General features: G+C 47.7%; 1 pseudogene; it reads right to left on the minus strand.

Annotated features, from left to right (window-relative positions):
• The window catches only part of LOC123101524 (ankyrin-1-like), a 36,530-nt pseudogene extending 19,145 nt beyond the window's left edge, over positions 1 to 17,385 (minus strand).
• Between the last annotated feature and the right edge of the window lie 1,652 nt (positions 17,386 to 19,037).

The following is a 19,037-nucleotide window of genomic DNA, read 5'->3' on the forward strand; positions in this document are numbered from 1 at the left end:
AAAGCCTCGCTGAATTCAGCCCAAGTAGTGACATGGCCCGCTGGGCGCATAGCTCCATAATTCTCCCACCATAGACTGGCGGGGCCTTCAAGATGATATGCAGCAAAGGTGACCTTGTCAGCCTCCGCTACCAGCGCGGAACGCAGTTTGTGAGAGATACTGCGAAGCCAGTCATCAGCGTCGAGAGGCTCGACGGAGTGGTGGAACGTGGGTGGATGCAATTTGATAAAATCACTGAGTGACACCACGTTAGCCCTCTGATGGTGTGCTGTATTCTGTTCAATACGCTCCAACAAACGGTTTGTCTCCCGCTTGTTTCTCTCAGCTTCCATCATAACCTCGGCTAGTGAAGGAGGATGAGGCAGATTTACATCCCTGGCTTCACTGCCTTCGGCCTGCTCTTGAGAAGCAGGGTTAGCGCGCGTGTTGACCATCCTAGGTAAACAAGACAATGATTTAGTCAGGATGGTAAAATTTTGACATAGGATTCATAATGTAAGAAATAACTCGGAATGCAAGATGATCATCCGTATGACATGGTAGATACAGAAACTGCTTCTTTTATTCCATCGTCATACACACCATACAGGGTTTAGTACAAGACCAAACAAAGTACTATTACGGTGAAAAGAGGATTACATCTCATCGAAGGCATTCCAAGCTCCTATACATTATTTTTCTACACCTCCGGAAGGAGTACGAACTAGGTCATATCCCACGAGTCACGCGGGACGATAGACGACACAGCTAGTGCGAACTAGTGATACTACCACTAACTCAGACCGATCCGTAGTAGTCCTCGTAGAAGTCACCTCCATAGCCTGGGAGCTCAACATGATCATCTGGAAACAGACGGTCTCGCGGAGCTTGTGGACCATAGGGGCTAGGATGAGGCCTTGGACCAACAAACGGTGGCCTGCGGGGACCGCGAGGTGGGGTGATGCCTCCTACATCACGCCAAACCATCACGTCTGGCAGAGCAGATCTCACAGGATAGAGATCGCGCATATCTGAATATCCAGCTTGCACCGCCGGTGCGAACCGAGTCAAAGTGGCCCAGTGATCAGCACGGGTGTTGAAGAGCTCTAGCCTTAAGGCCCGATTTTCACGGTCCTTATCCTCGAGCATCTCAGCAGTGGTGCGAGTCCGTGAATCCTCCTGAGTGGAGTCAGCATAGATAGCCTGGAGATACCCTTGTGCTCCCGGAAGTGATCCTGGCATATACCGGAAATCAGAGTCCCGAAATAACCCAGATCTGACTTGCATAATGGTCATCATAGAGTAGGCGGCGTCCTGCACAGCCATCTCAATAGTAACCCCGAGTCCATAGGAGCAGTGAAGAGGCTCGGTGGATCCAGGATAAGATGGAAATATCCTGACAGTGCAGAGATACTGGCTTTGATTAAAATCTCGGAATTGCTCTTCGACCGTGTACTCAGGATACCAGCGGTATCCAGCCTCAGTCATTACCCTGACCAACTTGGCAGTATGGCTGGGTACATCTAGGCATCGAGTCAGGCGAACCACTTGATTTAGGTCGCGAGTGGCCATCTGAAAGCACAATCATAATGCAAAGGCATTAGAATTTCTAGCAAAATTTCGGCAGCATAACAGCTGTAAATGCTCAAAAGGATTTGAGACATTTGACAAAGGATTCCGTACACACTCAACATCACCATATCAAAGTTCTGAAACCATTCTGGCAACATAATGTGGTAGTAGAACTGAACTAGGCTGGTAACCATCAAACTTATAAGGTACTACTGATTAGTAACACGTGATCCTGATAGAGAGAATAGGTCCTAATTCCTTATCCCCCGGTAGAAGAATGGACTGACTCAGATCAGAATGTCATAAGATAAAGGAGTAAAAAGAGCCTTACGTTCCATCCCACAAACAATTCCCCTACATATAACTAAGGAATTTCTAGACTCAACATCGACCAGTTTGGCTTGGAGAACCTACAGGCAGTCCGGCTCTGATGCCAACGCTGTCAGGACCCCGACTCGATGTCACATCGATCTAGCTGGTAACACCTCATATCACTTTGCGGCCTCACGCACGGTATCCCCACGGGTGTCGTCTTACCTTTTCCCGGGACCGTTTGCGCCTTTTGGCTCACGTATATGATAGTGTCGCTAGCATCCATATGATAAAGAGCCCGGGCTGACATGACTAGTCGCAAACCCAAAGTGGCACAGACTTACAGGGACAGGCATCCATGACCCAGCTTCGAACGTGTCGGTCATCAGCAAGTGGGTCCGGGCTGTAGCACTGGGCTAGCAGGACTCCGGTAAACCGGGCTGTAGCGGGCTAACAGGACTCCGGTACTCAAAGCGTGACATTTCCCCGAAGGGACAGACACAGGAACGAAGAAGGACACATGCCGGCCAGCCTAAGTGTTCCAGAGCAGTAGCAAGCTACCATGGCTCAGTGGCAACACTAGGAGACATTTCCCGGTAAGAGAGGCTACTAAAGATAAACAACTAGATAGTCAGATCCCACACATACCAAGCATTTCAATCATACACACAATATGCTCGATATGTGCAAATATAACGAAGCATCACAACATGACTCTACGACACAAGTACTTTATTTAAGGCTCAGTGAGCCATACATAACATACACAAAGGTACGGGTCTCATGACCCAACATACAAGTCATACAGTCATACAAACCAGCAGCGGAAGTAACTTGTCTGAGTACAGACAACTAGTAAAACAAAAGAGGCTTGGAAAGCCTAGCTATACTACGTGGTCCATCACAAGCTCAGGGTCACCACCTGGGTCTTTAGCCTACTCGTTGATGTCAACGTCTACATAGAACCCATCAGAAGGGGTTGCAGCGTCTTCTGTAAAAATGTAGATTATAGCAACATGAGTACAAAGGTACTCAGCAAGACTTACATCAGATCCTACATACATGCATAGTATCAAGAAGGGTTGGTGTAGTTATTGCAGCAAGCCAGCTCTGACTCTTGGCTAGGCTATCCTACGATACTCCAACTTGAAATGGTTTTGCGCACACGAGTCCACTACTCACCACTTCAATACACTACCGAGGATCCGCCTCCGTCTTCCTACGGAAGAGCCATCCTCGGCACTCACACTTATCTTGAGGCTTTTAACAGTTTCCATTTACTTGTCTATGAACTGTATAGGCAACCAAGTAGTCCTTTACCGCGGACGCGGCTATTCGAATAGATTATGATAACCCTGCAGGGGTGTACTTCTTCATACATGTTTCCACCACTTAGCGTCTGCACACGACATGTGCTCGGCAGACTTCAAGCGAAAGCCGACGTGGGTGTAGACCACGACCTACCTAAACACTTAAGCCTCTCATCGATACCTTTACCAAATCGTGTTCACCACACCACTCTCATTACCGACATAATCATTTCACTCTAGCCCATCACCCAGATGAACCAGACCTGACACGACTCTAAGCATAGCAGGCATAGCAAGGTAGGAACAACACATACATATGGCTCAATCAACTCCTACACATGCTAGTGGGTTTCATCTAGTTACTGTGGCAATGACAGGTCATGCAGAGGAAATGGGTTCAACTACCGTAGCACACAGCAGTTTGAATCGCGTTGTCTTAATGCAGTAAAAGAGAGCAGGAGCGAGAACATGGGATTGTATCGATATGATCAAATGGTTGGTTGCTTGCCTGATGGTTCGATGCACTGATACGGTTCTTCGTTAGGGTAATCACGGTACTCCTCGGGGACAGAACCTGTCGCAAAGGACATCGATACACAAGCATCACCAAACAATGTGCAACAATATGATGCATGCATGAAACATGGCAATATGAGTGTGTTGGGCTAATGCAACTAAAACCAGGGGTGTTTGAACAAATTTGAATCAAGGATTCAAATTTCAAATTCAAATATGGCCTTTTAAAGTGCCTTTTCTTGTTCTGCTTAAAACATCAATTTAACTTGTTTGATCATGCATGAAAATAGTACAGATGGATAGATTGGATTTTTCTGATCATTTTTCATATATAATTTGTCCAATTTGGAGTTACAGAATAAAAGTTATGAATTTTTGAAGTTTAAATAATATTCTGGAATTTCCTGATTTAATTTAATTCCAGAAATATAATTATTGCGTCAGCATGACGTCAGCATGACGTCAGTGGTCAACTGTGGCTGGCTGAGGTCAAACCTGACGTGTGGGGCCCACACGTCAGTGACAGGGGGGTTAAACAGGATTAAATTAATCCTAATTAGGGGTTAGTGGCGCTGGGGCCCACTGTCAGTGTCAGGGGGGGTTGACTAACAGTAGTTAGCGCTAACCTAACCACCTGGCCGACAGGGCCCACGCGTCAGTGACCCTGGGGGGTCAAACCCCAGGTCGGACAAGTCAAACCCCACCGGCGACATGACGCCGGCGAGGCCCGAGACGGCGGCGAAAGTGCTTTTTGCCATTCCGGCAACCAAATGGACGGCGGAAGGCATCTACGTGTTGCTGAGGTTGAGCCGCGACTATTGGTGGTGGTGGTTGGGCTCGGGGTGGCCGGAGTTGACGGCGGCGAGCTCGGCTGCGGCGGCCGGAGTTCGGGTGCGGTCGGGATCAGTGTTGCAGGGGGTTTGGGGAGGCGTTGGTGCGTGCTGCGTGCTCCTGGTGAGGTGGGGAGCACGATGGTGTGCTCGGTTGGGCGCTACGGCGACCGTGGCCACGACGGCGACATCGCCGGCGGCGTGGAGCTCTCGGCCGAGGTGGGGCTAGGGCCTAGAAGTCGAAAGAGACCAGGGAAGAAGGGGGAAACGATCCGGGGGCTCACCGCGGAGCTGCAGGGATGGTTAGCGGGCTCGGGGACGCGCTGGTGACGGTGAATTCGACGGCGACGACGGTCGGAGCCCGAAGAGGGGAACGGCGACGTGGCGGCGATGCAGGGCTTCCGGGGACCCGTGGAGCGGTGGGGAGGAAGAGGGAGTCGAGGCGGAGCTTCTGAGCTAGTCGGGGGAGCGAGGGGTGGCCGGAGACGATGGCTATGGCGAACGGCGGCGACGGTGGTGTTCGGCCGTGAGAGAGAGAGAGCGAGGGAGAGGAGAGGAGAGCCGGGGGAGAGTGAGAGAGAGCAGGGGGAGAGGCGTGGCGTCGTCCAGGGCGTCGAGCGAGGAGGGGAGGGCAGGCAAGCAGGCGAGCAGGTGGCGTGGCGCGGTGGCGCGCGCGCGCGCCGGCCACACTCCCCTCCCTCTGTCGGGACGAAGACGACAGAGGAGGGAGGTGGGCTGGGCCGGCTGCTGGCTGGGCCAGCCAGCTGGCTGGGCCGCACAGGGAGGAGCCCAGGTAAGCTTCTCCCTTTATATATTTTTCTGTTTTCTGTTTTTCTAATACTTCTGCAACTTTGTTGAATTAAATAAAATACCTAGGCAACTTCAAAAATCACCAAACTATTCCTGGCCCATAGTTGGATTATTTCCAACATGAAACATTTTAGTTTGGAGATATTTGAGCATTTAAATATTTTATATTATTTTAAATGCCCAAATTCAAATATTTATGAATTAATTCAAAAACCCTAAGATGGCCTAGGAAAATGTGCACCACTTTTGGCAGAGGTTCTGAACCAAGACAAAAATGATGGGCATTTTAGAAGGGCATTTCAGGTTCATTGAAAAATTATTTTAGTAACCCTAGTTGGTTTCAGAGGGGACTGGGGGTTCTGTCATCCCCATTTCAAGTTTCTGATGAAAGAGTAAACATGATGCAACACTCTAATGCATGACTAGCTAGGTTGTGACAGATCGGCAAGCCATAGAAAATAAATGGATCTTCAATAGAAAGATGGACGCTGATAGTAGTGTTACTTTCTACAAAGCTCGACTTGTCGCAAAAGGTTTTCGGCAAGTTCAAGGGATTGACTACGATGAGACCTTCTCACCCGTAGCGATGCTTAAGTCTGTCCGAATCATGTTAGCAATTGCCGCATTTTATGAAATCCAGCAAATGGATGTCAAAACTACATTCCTGAATGGATTTCTGGAAGAAGAGTTGTATATGATGCAGCCGGAAGGTTTTGTCGATCCAAAAGGAGCTAACAAAGTGTGCAAGCTCCAGCAATCCATTCATGGACTGGTGCAAGCCTCTCGGAGTTGGAATAAACGCTTTGATAGTATGATCAAAGTATATAGTTTTATACAGACTTGCGGTGAAGCCTGTATTTTCAAGAAAGTGAGTGGGAGCACTACAGCATTTCTGATAAGTATATGTGAATGCCATATTGTTGATCGGAAATAATGTAGAATTATTCTACAAAGCATAAAGGAGTGCTTTTAAAGAAGTTTTTCAAAGAAAGACCTCGGTGAAGCTGCTTACATATTAAGCATCAAAATCTATAGAGATAGATCAAGACGCTTGATAAGTTTTTTTAATGAGTACATACCTTGACAATATTTTGAAGTAGTTCAAAAATGGTACAGTCAAAGAAAGAGTTCTTGGCTGCGTTACAAGGTATGAAATTGAGTAAGACTCAAAAGCCCGACCACGACAGAAGATAGAAAGAGGATGAAAGTCATTCCCTTTGCCTCAGCCATAGGTTCTATAAAATATGCCATGATGTGTACCAGATCTATTGTATACCCTACACTGTGTTAAGCAAGGGAGTACAATAGTGATCTAAGAGTAGATCACTAGACATTGGTCAAAATTATCCTTAGTGGAATAAGGAAATATTTCTCGATTACGAAGGTGATAAAAGGTTCGTTGTAAAAGGTTACGTCGATGCAAGTTTTGACACAGATCTGGATGATTCTAAGTCTCGATCTAGATACATATTGAAAGTGAGAGCAATTAGCTAGAGTAGCTCCGTGCAGAGCATTGTAGATATAGAATTCGCAAAATACTTACGGATCTGTATGTGATAGACCCGTTGACTAAAATTATCTCACAAGCAAAACATAATCACACCTTAGTATTCTTTGGGTGTTAATCACATAAATGATGTGAACTAGATTATTGACTCTAGTAAACCCTTTGGGTATAGGTCACATGACGATGTGAACTATGGGTGTTAATCACATGGTGATGTGAACTCTTAGTGTTGAATCACATGGCGATGTGAACTAGATTATTGACTCTAGTGCAAGTGGGAGACTGAAGGAAATATGCCCTAGAGGCAATAATAAAGTTATTATTTATTTCCTTATATCATGATAAATGTTTATTATTCATGCTAGAATTGTATTAACCGGAAACATAATACATGTGTGAATACATAGACAAACAAAGTGTCACTAGTATGCCTCTACTTGACTAGCTCATTAATCAAAGATAGTTATGTTTCCTAACCATGAACAAAGAGTTGTTATTTGATTAATGGGATCACATCATTAGGTGAATGATCTGATTGACATGACCCATTTCCATTAACTTAGCACCCGATCGTTTAGTATGTTGCTATTGCTTTCTTCATGACTTATACATGTTCCTATGACTATGAGATTATGCAACTCCCGTTTGCCGGAGGAACACTTTGTGTGCAACCAAACGTCACAACGTAAATGGGTGATTATAAAGGTGCTCTACAGGTGTCTCCAAAGGTACATGTTGGGTTGGCGTATTTCGAGATTAGGATTTGTCACTTCGATTGTCGGAGAGGTATCTCTGGGCCCTCTCGGTAATGCACATCACATAAGCCTTGCAAGCATTACAACTAATAAGTTAGTTGTGAGATGATGTAGAACGAGTAAAGAGACTTGCCGGTAACGAGATTGAACTAGGTATTGGATACCGACGATCGAATCTCGGGCAAGTAACATACCGATGACAAAGGGAACAACGTATGTTGTTATGCGGTCTGACCGATAAAGATCTTCGTAGAATATGTAGGAGCCAATATGGGCATTCTGGTCCCGCTATTGGTTATAGACCGGAGATTTGTCTCAGTCATGTCTACATTGTTCTCGAACCGTAGGGTCCGCACGCTTAACGTTATGATGACAGTTATTATGAGTTTATGCATTTTGATGTACCGAAGTTAGTTTGGAGTCCCGGATGTGATCACGGACATGAGGAGGAGCTTCGAAATGGTCGAGACATAAAGATTGATATATTGGACGACTATATTCGGACACCGGAAGGGTTCTAGGGAAGTTTCGGATAAAATCGAAGCACCGGGGGGTTACCGGAACCCCCCCGGGGGTTAATGGGCCTTATGGGCCTAATGTGGAGAAGAGGAAGGTGCTGCCAGGGCAGGCCGCGCGCCCCCTCTCCCCTAGTCCGAATTGGACAAGGAGGGAGGGGCGGCGCCCCCCCCCCCTTCCTTCTCTCCCTCCACCTCTCCTAGTTGGACAAGGAACGGGAGGGGAGTCCTACTCCCGGTAGGAGTAGGACTCCTCCTGCGCGCCTCCTCTAGGCCGGCCGCACCCCCCCTTGGATCCTTTATATACGGAGGCAGGGGGACACCCTAGAACACACAAGTTGATCTTCGTGATCGTTCCTTAGCCGTGTGCGGTGCCCCCTTCCACCATATTGCACCTCAGTCATATCGTAGTAGTGCTTAGGCGAAGCCCTGCGTCGGTAGAACATCATCATCATCACCACGCCGTTGTGCTGACGAAACTCATCCCCGAAGCTTTGCTGGATCGGAGCCCGGGGAGCGTCATCGAGTTGTACGTGTGCCAAGAACTCGGAGGTGCCGGAGTAACGGTGCTTGGATCGGTCGGATCGGAAGACGTACGGCTACTTCCTCTACGTTGCGTCAATGCTTCCGTTGCGGTTTACAAGGGTACGTAGACAACTCTCTCCCCTCTCGTTGCTATGCATCATCATGATCTTGCGTGTGCGTAGGAATTTTTTTGAAATTACTACGAAACCCAACACGGAGCGCCGCCACCGCCCGACCCGAGAGTCAGAGTTTCCCCTAGAGCAACACGACGGGCAATGATGGCCGTGACGACGCCTTCAGGAAGGAAGCGACCTTCGCCGCCGCCGGTCCGTCCGAAGATAGGACAGGTTTTCACCCCGGCCCATACTCACTGCCACCGAACGTCACACCCCGGCGACCATGCCGCCCACACGACCATGGTCACTGGGCAGCGCCAAGGCACGGGCTTTGCCCATGAGCACCGCGACACCACCTCCAGGGCCGCCACCCCGGAATCCAAGACCTCGACACCACCTCACCAGTTACCCAGCGCCACGCCACCTATAGTGATGGGTGGAAAGGCCCCGCCTTTCACACCCCTGAGCTACCCCCAACTGGCCGCCATCGGCCCGTCCTGCTGCCGGGCGCGAGACTAGCGCGGTCCTGCCGCCGGGCGCGAGACGGGCGCGGTCCTGCTGCCGGGCGCGAGACAGGCGCGGTCCTGCTGCCGGGCGCGAGACGGGCGATGTACCACAGCTGAGAAAAGCCCAGTCCTTCGACGGAAGTGGTGCGTGGGTGACCGGGAGAGGAATCGAAGGCCGCCGCACGCCGCCTACGGTCGAACCGACGCCGAAACATGTTAGCCGCCGCAGCCGACATGCCAAGCTACCATGGATCCTTCCACGGCCGGAGCAGCAGCCACCCCAGGCCACTGCCCATCCCGCGCCGCCCGCCGGACTCCAGCCGTTGAGTCCGTCGGCCACGCAGCCACCAGATTGGCCACCACACCTGCGCCGCCACCGCCACCACACACGCGCCGCCACGCCCTGGCCAGAGCCGGCCAGCATCCGCGACCAGGACGCGCTCCGGCCACCGCCCGGCGACAAATCCAGTCGGATCTGGCCGGAACCTGGCTCGCCCGCAACCACCAGCACCGCCGCCGCCGCGTCAGAACCGCCGCCCACCGCAGCCACGAAGGCCGCACCTTGAGCAGGATCCGCCGCCGCCTTCAGCCGCCGCTGCCACCAGCCAGCAGGACGACGGCCTCCAGCCCACGCCGCCACAGCCCGCGCCGCCCGGCGGCCAGATCTGGCCGTTGCAGCCCGGGCACGCCCCGCCGTCACAGTGCCCGCCACGCAGGCTGCACCAGCGCGCCGCCGCCGCCAGAACACGGAGCCGCCACACCCGCACAATGCCGCGCCGTCGCGCCCACCGCCGCGCGACGCACCGGCCCGAAGAAGCACGCCCGCGCAGCCCTCTCGAGCAGGAGGACGCCAACGCCCCGCCGCCGCCGGCACCGGTCGGGCTTTGCCCGGCCGTGCCCTCTGGCGGCGGCGGAGCAGGGGAAGAGGAGGAGGGGGGCGCTCGACGGGATCTGGTCGCCCTCCCCGTCGCCTCGCGGGGGCAACGCGGGAGGGGTCGGGAGGGGCTCTCAATTAAGTTGTGTGCTTGTCTCAGGCTCAATCACCTACATTAACAACCAGCAAGCATGAACTCAGTCTCACAGCATCCTTCCATTAGTTTAACATATATCTTCTGAAGTAGGAAAATGACAGTTCAAAAATAGTCCTGATTTAAGCAAAGGTCAAGTCAAATATCTAGGAATAGTGAGTAACTACTTTACCATCGAACATCAACTATTCTTATGAATATATATTCTGGAAACTCAAATCAATCTAACTGACCCCACTTTAAGCAATACACGAGAACTTCCCCTGCGTCGCTCTCCCAGGAGCGGCACGGGCGGAGCCTTTGCTCGCCGGCACAACCGCTCCCCTCCTGCCCTCCTCCCCTCGCCGCGGCCTGGGAGTGACGCCGGTCAAAGTCCAGCAGGCAGCGGCGGTGGTGGGGTCGTTTGACTCGCGTGCCCAGGCGGATATGGCCTACTGCCTTTCCTTGTGCGCGCGGTCTACGTTGGCTCCTCTGGAGGCTGGCGTGGCGGCCAGTGCTCGCGCGACCCGCAATCTGGGCGGCGGCCCAGAGCTTCACGGGTGAGGTGGCGGCGGTGAAGCAAGCGTGTTCGTGCAGGCGTGGTGATGGCTGCGGTGTTGGGCGCGGCGGGGCTCATATGTCGGTGGCTGCAGTGCTAGGCGCGACGGATCTGGGGTCCATTGCGCAGATCTACCACTGGTGGATGGTGCTCCCGGATGCGGCTCTGGACGGATGACAGTGCTTCTATGCTCGGAGGTGCGACGGGAGGTGCGTGAACGCCGGGGCGGTGGCTCTGCAGGGATGGTGGCAGCAGTGGCAACGACTGTTGCAGTGGCGTGGAGCTCATTATGGCATGAGGTGATGTGAGTTGATTCATGCGGTGGTGGCTGGCGGCAGGTGGTGGAGGTGTTCTTCGGCGGTCCGGACGCCCTCGGGTGCTCTATTTCTGCACATCTTGTCTGAGTGATGAGGAGCTCCGACGAAAGCATTGCTCTAACCGTGGTCAGGCCAGCGACGGCGGCGCCTACGTGCGTCATCTACCTTCTTGGAGGTGTCGTTGTGGAACTCCTTCGTCATGAGGGATTTGGCTCTCCAGATGAAAATCTTGGCTCCGGTTCTCCTAAGCGGGCGGCGGCGACGTCTATGTCATGACCTCCTTGGAGGCGTCATTTTTGAAGAGTTAGTTGTAGCCGTTTCGTGGGATCTCTCTACTGCCAGGGGAGCGGCTCTGGGATTCTGTGCCGAAACGGCGGTCTCGGGATGCAGTGCGGGGACGACTCCATGAGGAAGGGCAGCTACTCAACATGGCTTGGGTGGCGATCTTGAGCCGAGAGGGTGACAAGGTCTTCGGCTCGGTCTATGCATTCCTGTAGGGACGGTTGGACGATATGTCAGGGCGGCGGCCCGAAATTGGTACAGCGGCCGTGGTCTGCAAGCAATCATCCTGTACAATGTGGGTTGCGGCTAGCTGGGTCATGCGGCTTTGTAGCTCATGGGTGAGCGGTGGGACGTCGGGGCAGCGGCCCCGGAAGGTGGTGTTGGTTGATTGCGCAGGGCACAATGGAATGATGGATGTCGGGGCGGCGGCTCCGAGATTTGGCTCTTTTTGTACTCTCTTTTGGTATGATTGAATCTTGTAAACCCTGTCATAATTAATTGAGCGCTCTGTGCATCAATCGATGCAGGGGCCGGGGGTGTTACCCCCTAAAAAAACAGTCCTGATTTAAGCAAAGGCAAGATCAAATATTTAGTGTGAACATTTAGTCACGATATGGAATGCATATTAGTTACTTTTCCTGCCACCTTATGTGAGGAAGCCATCCTTCTACAAATATTCCAAAATAAAAACCAACTAATCTGTGAACAATTCATTGTTCTGATAACTAGTAATATAGTATGGCTGCAAGAATAACTTAAGTCATCACAATTTCTGCTGTGCATCTGATGTATCAGAATTCACCTGTCCAAAGAAGTACAGTGCGGCATGGTAGTCCTCCTTTGCAAATGCCGCCCTCCCTCATGACTTCAAAGCAGTTATCTTTCCTTCCACATGAACTGGATCCTGAAGACAGTGGCACAGCCACAGCAAATATCAAATTCAATCAGCACCAGTATTGCAGTTGGAAAGTGTAAATAAAAATCTCTTTGGCCTAAATTCCTTAGTTTAGAATCACTAATATTTATTTCCACTTCAGATTGACAAATTCGAGAAGGGGAAGTGATGTGCAACAAACATAACAAAAAATTGTTCTGAATCCTTGCTGTTAAATAAAATTAGCAAGTTGAACCTCCCAAATGTGAGGGCATTATTTTAAATTTGTTGAATGGTACCAAGAAATAAATATATAGTTTTATGAAAATTTGGATTATGCGGTATGAGACTGAATACAACCATTGTAGCCCTTATGCTTTTAGAATATACTCTCTATTTTGATATACAGGTTGTTATGTATTTAGGCACACTTCCCAAATCTACTGATTTCATACTTATAATAAAAATAGATTAGATTACGAGCCCAATGTTTGCCTTTTGTGAGAATTTCAAATTTATCTCCATTTTTATCTTATTATACTTTTGCGATGTAATTGATATATGTGAGAATTCCTAGATTATGGTAGATTAACAGGCTCATAAATAGTTAATCAATAAAAACAGGCAACTTGTGATTTCTAATAAAGTTATATCTGTGTGTACATTTCAAACTTTTCTCTTATAAAATTAAGACAAGGTGAATAGTCCATCGTTGATCAATGTCGATCTTAGCTTCAACTTCTAATAAGGCACGGGGGGCACGGAATTGCGGATCAACTCTAGCATGTAGTTAGATACCTTTTGTGTTAGCCCATGTTTTTGGCGTGAATCCTAGCAATTGGGACTATTTCATAAAGAATAAGGTTTCCTGCCTTCATCACTCTGCATTGGTCCACCATAAGGACCAATTGGTTCTCACAACTTGTGTATTTTTTTGTAGTTTAGTGACGGAGCATTTGTTTGGCAGCCTGAGTTTTAACGGGATCTTAGGGACCCAATCCTTGAGATGGGAGGCTCATGTGGCTTTTCAATCAAGGCAGGTTAGCCTAGCTCTTGCGGGTTTTATCTTCTATAGTTTAATCACCAGAGATATGGACAAATACCAAGATGAGTAGGAAGAATCTAGTGACATTGACTTCAAGCGACCTTGATGCAGCATTCAGTTTAACCGAAGACATTTGTTTTTTCCATTTGCATTAGTTTGTTTCGGTAAAAAAAATTGTGTAGGCACTGCTCTTAGAATCATGTCATTTCTGTAGGTTTACATTTTATGTACATATGTCAAGAGGAATATTAAAAATTATAGTATTTTCATGCCAACTATTTTTTATTTCATTTTAGCAATGTGGAATGTTTATATATTTTAATAGGAAGAGTTAAACAAGTCTGGTTTTACGTTTTATTGGATGACAAGTATTAATGAATAAAGATACGATACACTATTCTTTAGTATAGTACTGAGGCTGAATCATTTTAGAAAAAGAACAAGAGGTGCATGCAAACTGAGGATAATATTGTAAGAAATAGCTTTCCTAACCTTTTACCCTAGTACGTTAATAATACTAACTTTTCTTTTTTATAGTCATTGATATATATGTACAAATCCGAGAAATACTTTCAAGCTGATGATGTGCTGAACATATCCCAGTGTAGTTCTGTTGGACATAAATAACTTGATATGAATATGCAGCCAATACCATGCGTGTGTTGTCATCTATAAATATAGCTCCTAGGTCATATTTGACACAGGTGACAGAGACATCCATTAATTACAGAGATCGGGACATTAAATAATTCTGATAATGTGGTGCTTGTTGAACCCTTTATTGTGTTTTTAATCTCTAGTACTAAAAGGCTGGTTGGTGTTTGTACGTCCTCAACTGTGGTTTCCCCCTCCCCCTTCCCCCCTGCATTCAGATAATCTAAACCAAACTGGTGCTTTCCTTTCCTTTCCTTGTCCTACTTGAAACCATGGTCTGCATTAACTCAATCAAATCTTAACAAAACCATGTCTTGTATTAACTCAATCAAATCAATAAAATCTTACCAAAACTCAAACTAAAAAAAAAAATCTTACCTTCCTTTACCCATATCCAAATCAAACCAAATCTTATCAAAATCTCAACTGAATCAAAACTTTCATTGCATTCACCTCATACTCGAATAAAAGTAAATCTGACCAAAATCTAGAATATGGTAGGTGTAAGATATGTCGGATACGTTTAGTGTTGAACCACTAGAATATGTATGTCACTTTGCAACAAACAGGCAATTAGCTAGTATATAACAGATGTCATGTCCAATTTGATTAAATAATTCTATTAATGTATAAAATTCCCTTGTTGTAATACCTTCCTTGCTGAGTTTAACTGCTTAACAATGACAGTATGGTTTTTACTATTAGTTGAATTTATCAAGAAAGCAGGTTTGTAGAGTGAACAAACACATGGACGTGCCCCCCCCCCCCCCCCCCCACACACACACACACATGGACGTGGAAAACAGAAAGGACCAAGGATACAGTGATGAAGGGATACTATTCAAGGGCACAACCAAAGCTCACGAGTTTGCACTCAAACTTATGGGTTCGTTTTTTAGAACCATAAACTATCACTGACAACATACGTAAGTAATTGTTGTGCTCTGAATAGAAAAAAAACTACAAGTTATTTATACTTCAATGTTTTTTTAGAAAGGAGGATCACCCCCGGCCTCTGCATCTGGCCGATGCATGCGGCCACTTTATTAATTATTTACACAAGACCTTACAAAGTTATTTATATACTTCAATGTAGTAAGAAAACTTATGCAAGCCCGAAGCTAGATATATATGTTAGTTATTTGTGCATGCATATAACCTGACAGCTTATAAGTGGAGATTCCATCGTTCTAATTATCCCATCAACAGTCCAATATGGCAGAGATGGAACATAATTCGTGTTGGAAAACAGAATTTCGACAAGGTCACGTCGACCGCCCTTTGCTGCTAACTTGATTGGAATTTCCCCACCCTATATTACAACAAAAGGACAGGGAGATATAATATAATCCAGCATGAATAGAAGGGATCATAACACTACGTACATCCCAATTAAAAAGAATAGAAAACATTGTGAAAATAGAAAGAGATATTCCTACGTTACATCCCAATTAAAGGCAGTATAAGGTATTGTCAAATGAATAGAACAAACTAATCGATAGTAAAACAACATCATCTTATGTTCTTGTCAGCAAGGTCAAGTAGTACAAATCACCCTACAGTGGCATAGATAAACCGTCAACAGTAGATCTAATCAGTAGTTCAGTACTACTAATCATGTGGTATGATACTTCATTATGCCAAACCATGGCACAGATACCTATATATCACTACAGCTGCAAACCGAAACATATGCACAATTCAAATTAATCATTATCTTGGGCTTCAAACTTTGAAATGTGAATTTTTCAAAATCAGGCTCCATGGAGCCCAAGATCCAAAAGCAATTTCCACAGTATTATACCATTTGAGCCTCAAGTAATTCTGGACAGAGGAAGTAGTACTTTAAATTGACAACTTAATTTATACAAAGCTCTTCTCTCTATCTCGGCCTTTGGTTCAGATAACCACTCAAGACTCAGCCATGGGATATGCAAGAGGCTAGATTACACATAAGTTACCCAATACAGAAAAGCAAACAAACATAAGAGTCGCACTAACCTCGGCGGGAATATTAGGGTCTGCCCCAGCCTCAAGCAAGAACTTGACAATATCTGTCCAGCCAGCTTTCACTGCATATGTTAGAGGAGTCGGCCCGCGATAAGAGTTACCGTCGGCATCAGCACCAGCCTATTATTTTCCAAATGCATAACCGAAAGTAAGCAAATGTTAATGCAGTAAACTATATGCATGAGACTGTAAGATCAACCAAAGTAGCAAGACTCTGCTTTGCCGGCCTGCATTATCTATATTAGTACTGAAGTTTGGACAGGGACAAAGAAATACTCAAGTTAAGGTGTGGATGAGTTACTGGACCTCAATCAGTAGCCTCATGCATTTGAGGGACTTCTCACAGCATGCCAGCATGAGTGGTGTTACATTATCATCCATAATTACGTTGGGCTGTTTTTCCGAATGAGGGGAAAAACCAGTCAGATCTCAGATGGCAGAATTAATAATAATTAAAAGAAACTGCCTACCAAGAGAATTCTGCCGCAAGATTCGGAAATATGCATGAAATTCGGCTATACTGATTACTGAGTTCAGAAACATACATCAGCACCATGCTCCAGCAGAATCTTCAAAGCCTGATGCTGGCCCATCGAAGCAGCCGCGTGCAATGGCGTGCCAGCAAAAACGCTGAGCATAATGTCTACGGGAATTCCCTGGGATAGCAACAGCTCTAAAGGCACGCATAGCCCTGGTGTGGTGGCGCAACAGATTACGATCAGAAGTAGGAGTAGATCTTTTGCAGGTAAGATAAGATCTTCCTCGAATATCTTAGACTGAAGACTAGAGTGAGGCAAAATCACCTCTGCCAGCTGCAATGTGCAGCATCGTCAAGCCTTGGGCAGTCTCCTTTTTCGGGTTAGCGCCATGATCGATAAGGTACTTCATAATCTGTGCGTTCCCGGCGTATAGAGCGCAGTTCAAAGGTGTCTTACCTGCAAGAAAAGAAAAGAGATGAAATGAGATCCGATAATACTGACATGCACAGACAAACATGTTACCAATCTGCCATGCATCCATCGATAGCACCAACTCTCACAGCACGCACCTGTGGTGGTCGCTGAGGTGACACCAAGCCCTACTTCCTCTATCAAGAACTTGCAGCACTCCAGGCAACCCTTGTCGGCAGCCAGATGCAGCGCGCTAGCCCCTTCCACGTCCTTGGCTCCTCGCAAGTCCGTCCGCTCCGCCATTTCTATCAAGGAGAGCGTTATTGTAAGCAGAGAGAGAGAGAGAGAGAGAGAGAGAGAGAGAGAGAGAGAGAGAGAGAGAGAGAGAGAGAGAGAGAGATGCAGTTACCCTTGAGGGTGCGCAGGTCGCCATCGCGGGCGGCTTGGAGGGCGATGTGGTTCTGGACATGGACGCGGGAAGAGGAAGAGGCCATGGTGGAGGCAGAACTTGGGTGGACGGGTGAGCGTTGTGTGGAGTTTGAAGTTGGGATGGGGGAAGGGAACATAATAACTTGAAGAAGAGGAAGAGACGTCAAGGAAGTGATAGAGTGGGGGGTTAATGAAGGGTAATAGTTGAGGTGCCAGCCGATATTAATGAAATGTTCGTTATCGGTTTACCCAACGTGGAGATTTTTGACTTTGTCATTCCTTGTTTGCACAGTATCCTAAGCTTTGGGATGTTTTCCAATGATATCGCCAGAGTAATAATGCTTAAACATCTTACAAACAGGGCTTCTTGTTTTATAGGATTTGAAAAACCAAACTAGTACTTACTTCACGTTGAAAAGATGTCGTGTGCATAACAACACTATTTGAAAACTTAGAGCATGCTTGGATCCAAGGGACTATTTTTAGTCTGACTAAAAATAGTATTTTTTAGAGGCTAAAGTTCCAAGCACCCTTGACTAAAGAGAGGGTAGGACTAGTCTTGAGGCTAAAAAAATTTAGTCATAGAGGGTGCTTGGATCCAAGGGACTATTTTTAGTGTGACTAAAAATAGTCTCTTTTAGAGGCTAAAGTTCCAAGCACCCCTGACTAAAGAGAGGCTAGAACTAGTCTTGAGGCTAAAAATTTTTAGTCATAGGAAACCTACTAAAATATGTATTAGCCCTCTCTCTGCTTATTTAATTCCTCTCCTTTAACACATGCGAGTTCTGGATTGGAGGGTTTGGAGGATAATAAATGCTCAATAACTTGATTTTAGTCTCTTTAGTATTTGGATCCAAGTATCGGTGAGGCTAGCAAGTTTTAGTCCCACTACTTTTAGTCATGGGACTAAAATGTATCCAAGCACCCTCATAGGAAATCTACTAAAATATATATTAGCCCTCTTTCTCCTCATTTAATTCCTCTCCTTGAACACATGCGAGTTTTGGATTGGAGGATTTGGAGGATAATAAATGCTCAATAACTTGATTGTAGTCTTTTTAGTATTTGGATCCAAGCATGGGTGAGGCTAGCAAGTTAATCCCACTACTTTTAGTCATGGGACTAAAACGTATCCAAGCACCCTCTTAGGAATATGAAAACACAGGATTAGAATGCCATGACAACTTTTTTTTTAAACAGGCTTCCGCCCCGCTTTACATAAGCAACCCCACAATGGAGTAGATGGCTGATGGATACAAAGTGAGGGGAACCTCATATAACGCTGATCCCAAGATACCAAATCACGTGACACGCACACGACTACGCTACTGAAAAAGAGTACATGGGGGAAAACTATTCGTCCTGCCCGCTCCCGCGAGCGGGGGGGGGGGGGGACCCTAGATCGAGCCGCCGGCCACCTCTTCCCCCGCCCCGCCCCCCCTCGCCGCCGCCTGTGAGCGCCGCCGGGCAAAGCCCGGTCGGCGTAGGCGGCGGCGGGGCTCTCTTCCCCCTCGTTGGCCACTCGCAGCGCGGGATGCGGTGGTCACATGAGGGCGCGGCGCGGCTGGCCTTGCTGATGGCGCGGGCGGCCGTGTTCGTGGCGGAGGCGGCGTGGATCCGGCTAGGCGTGGGGCGAGGGGGGGGGGCTGCGAGCGGCTAGTGCATTGGTGCGTGGCGGCGGGCGGTTTTGGCGGCGGCGGCTGTCGCATCGCGGCAG

This window comes from Triticum aestivum, chromosome 5A (assembly GCF_018294505.1).
Source record: "Triticum aestivum cultivar Chinese Spring chromosome 5A, IWGSC CS RefSeq v2.1, whole genome shotgun sequence".
Lineage (NCBI taxonomy): Eukaryota > Viridiplantae > Streptophyta > Magnoliopsida > Poales > Poaceae > Triticum > Triticum aestivum.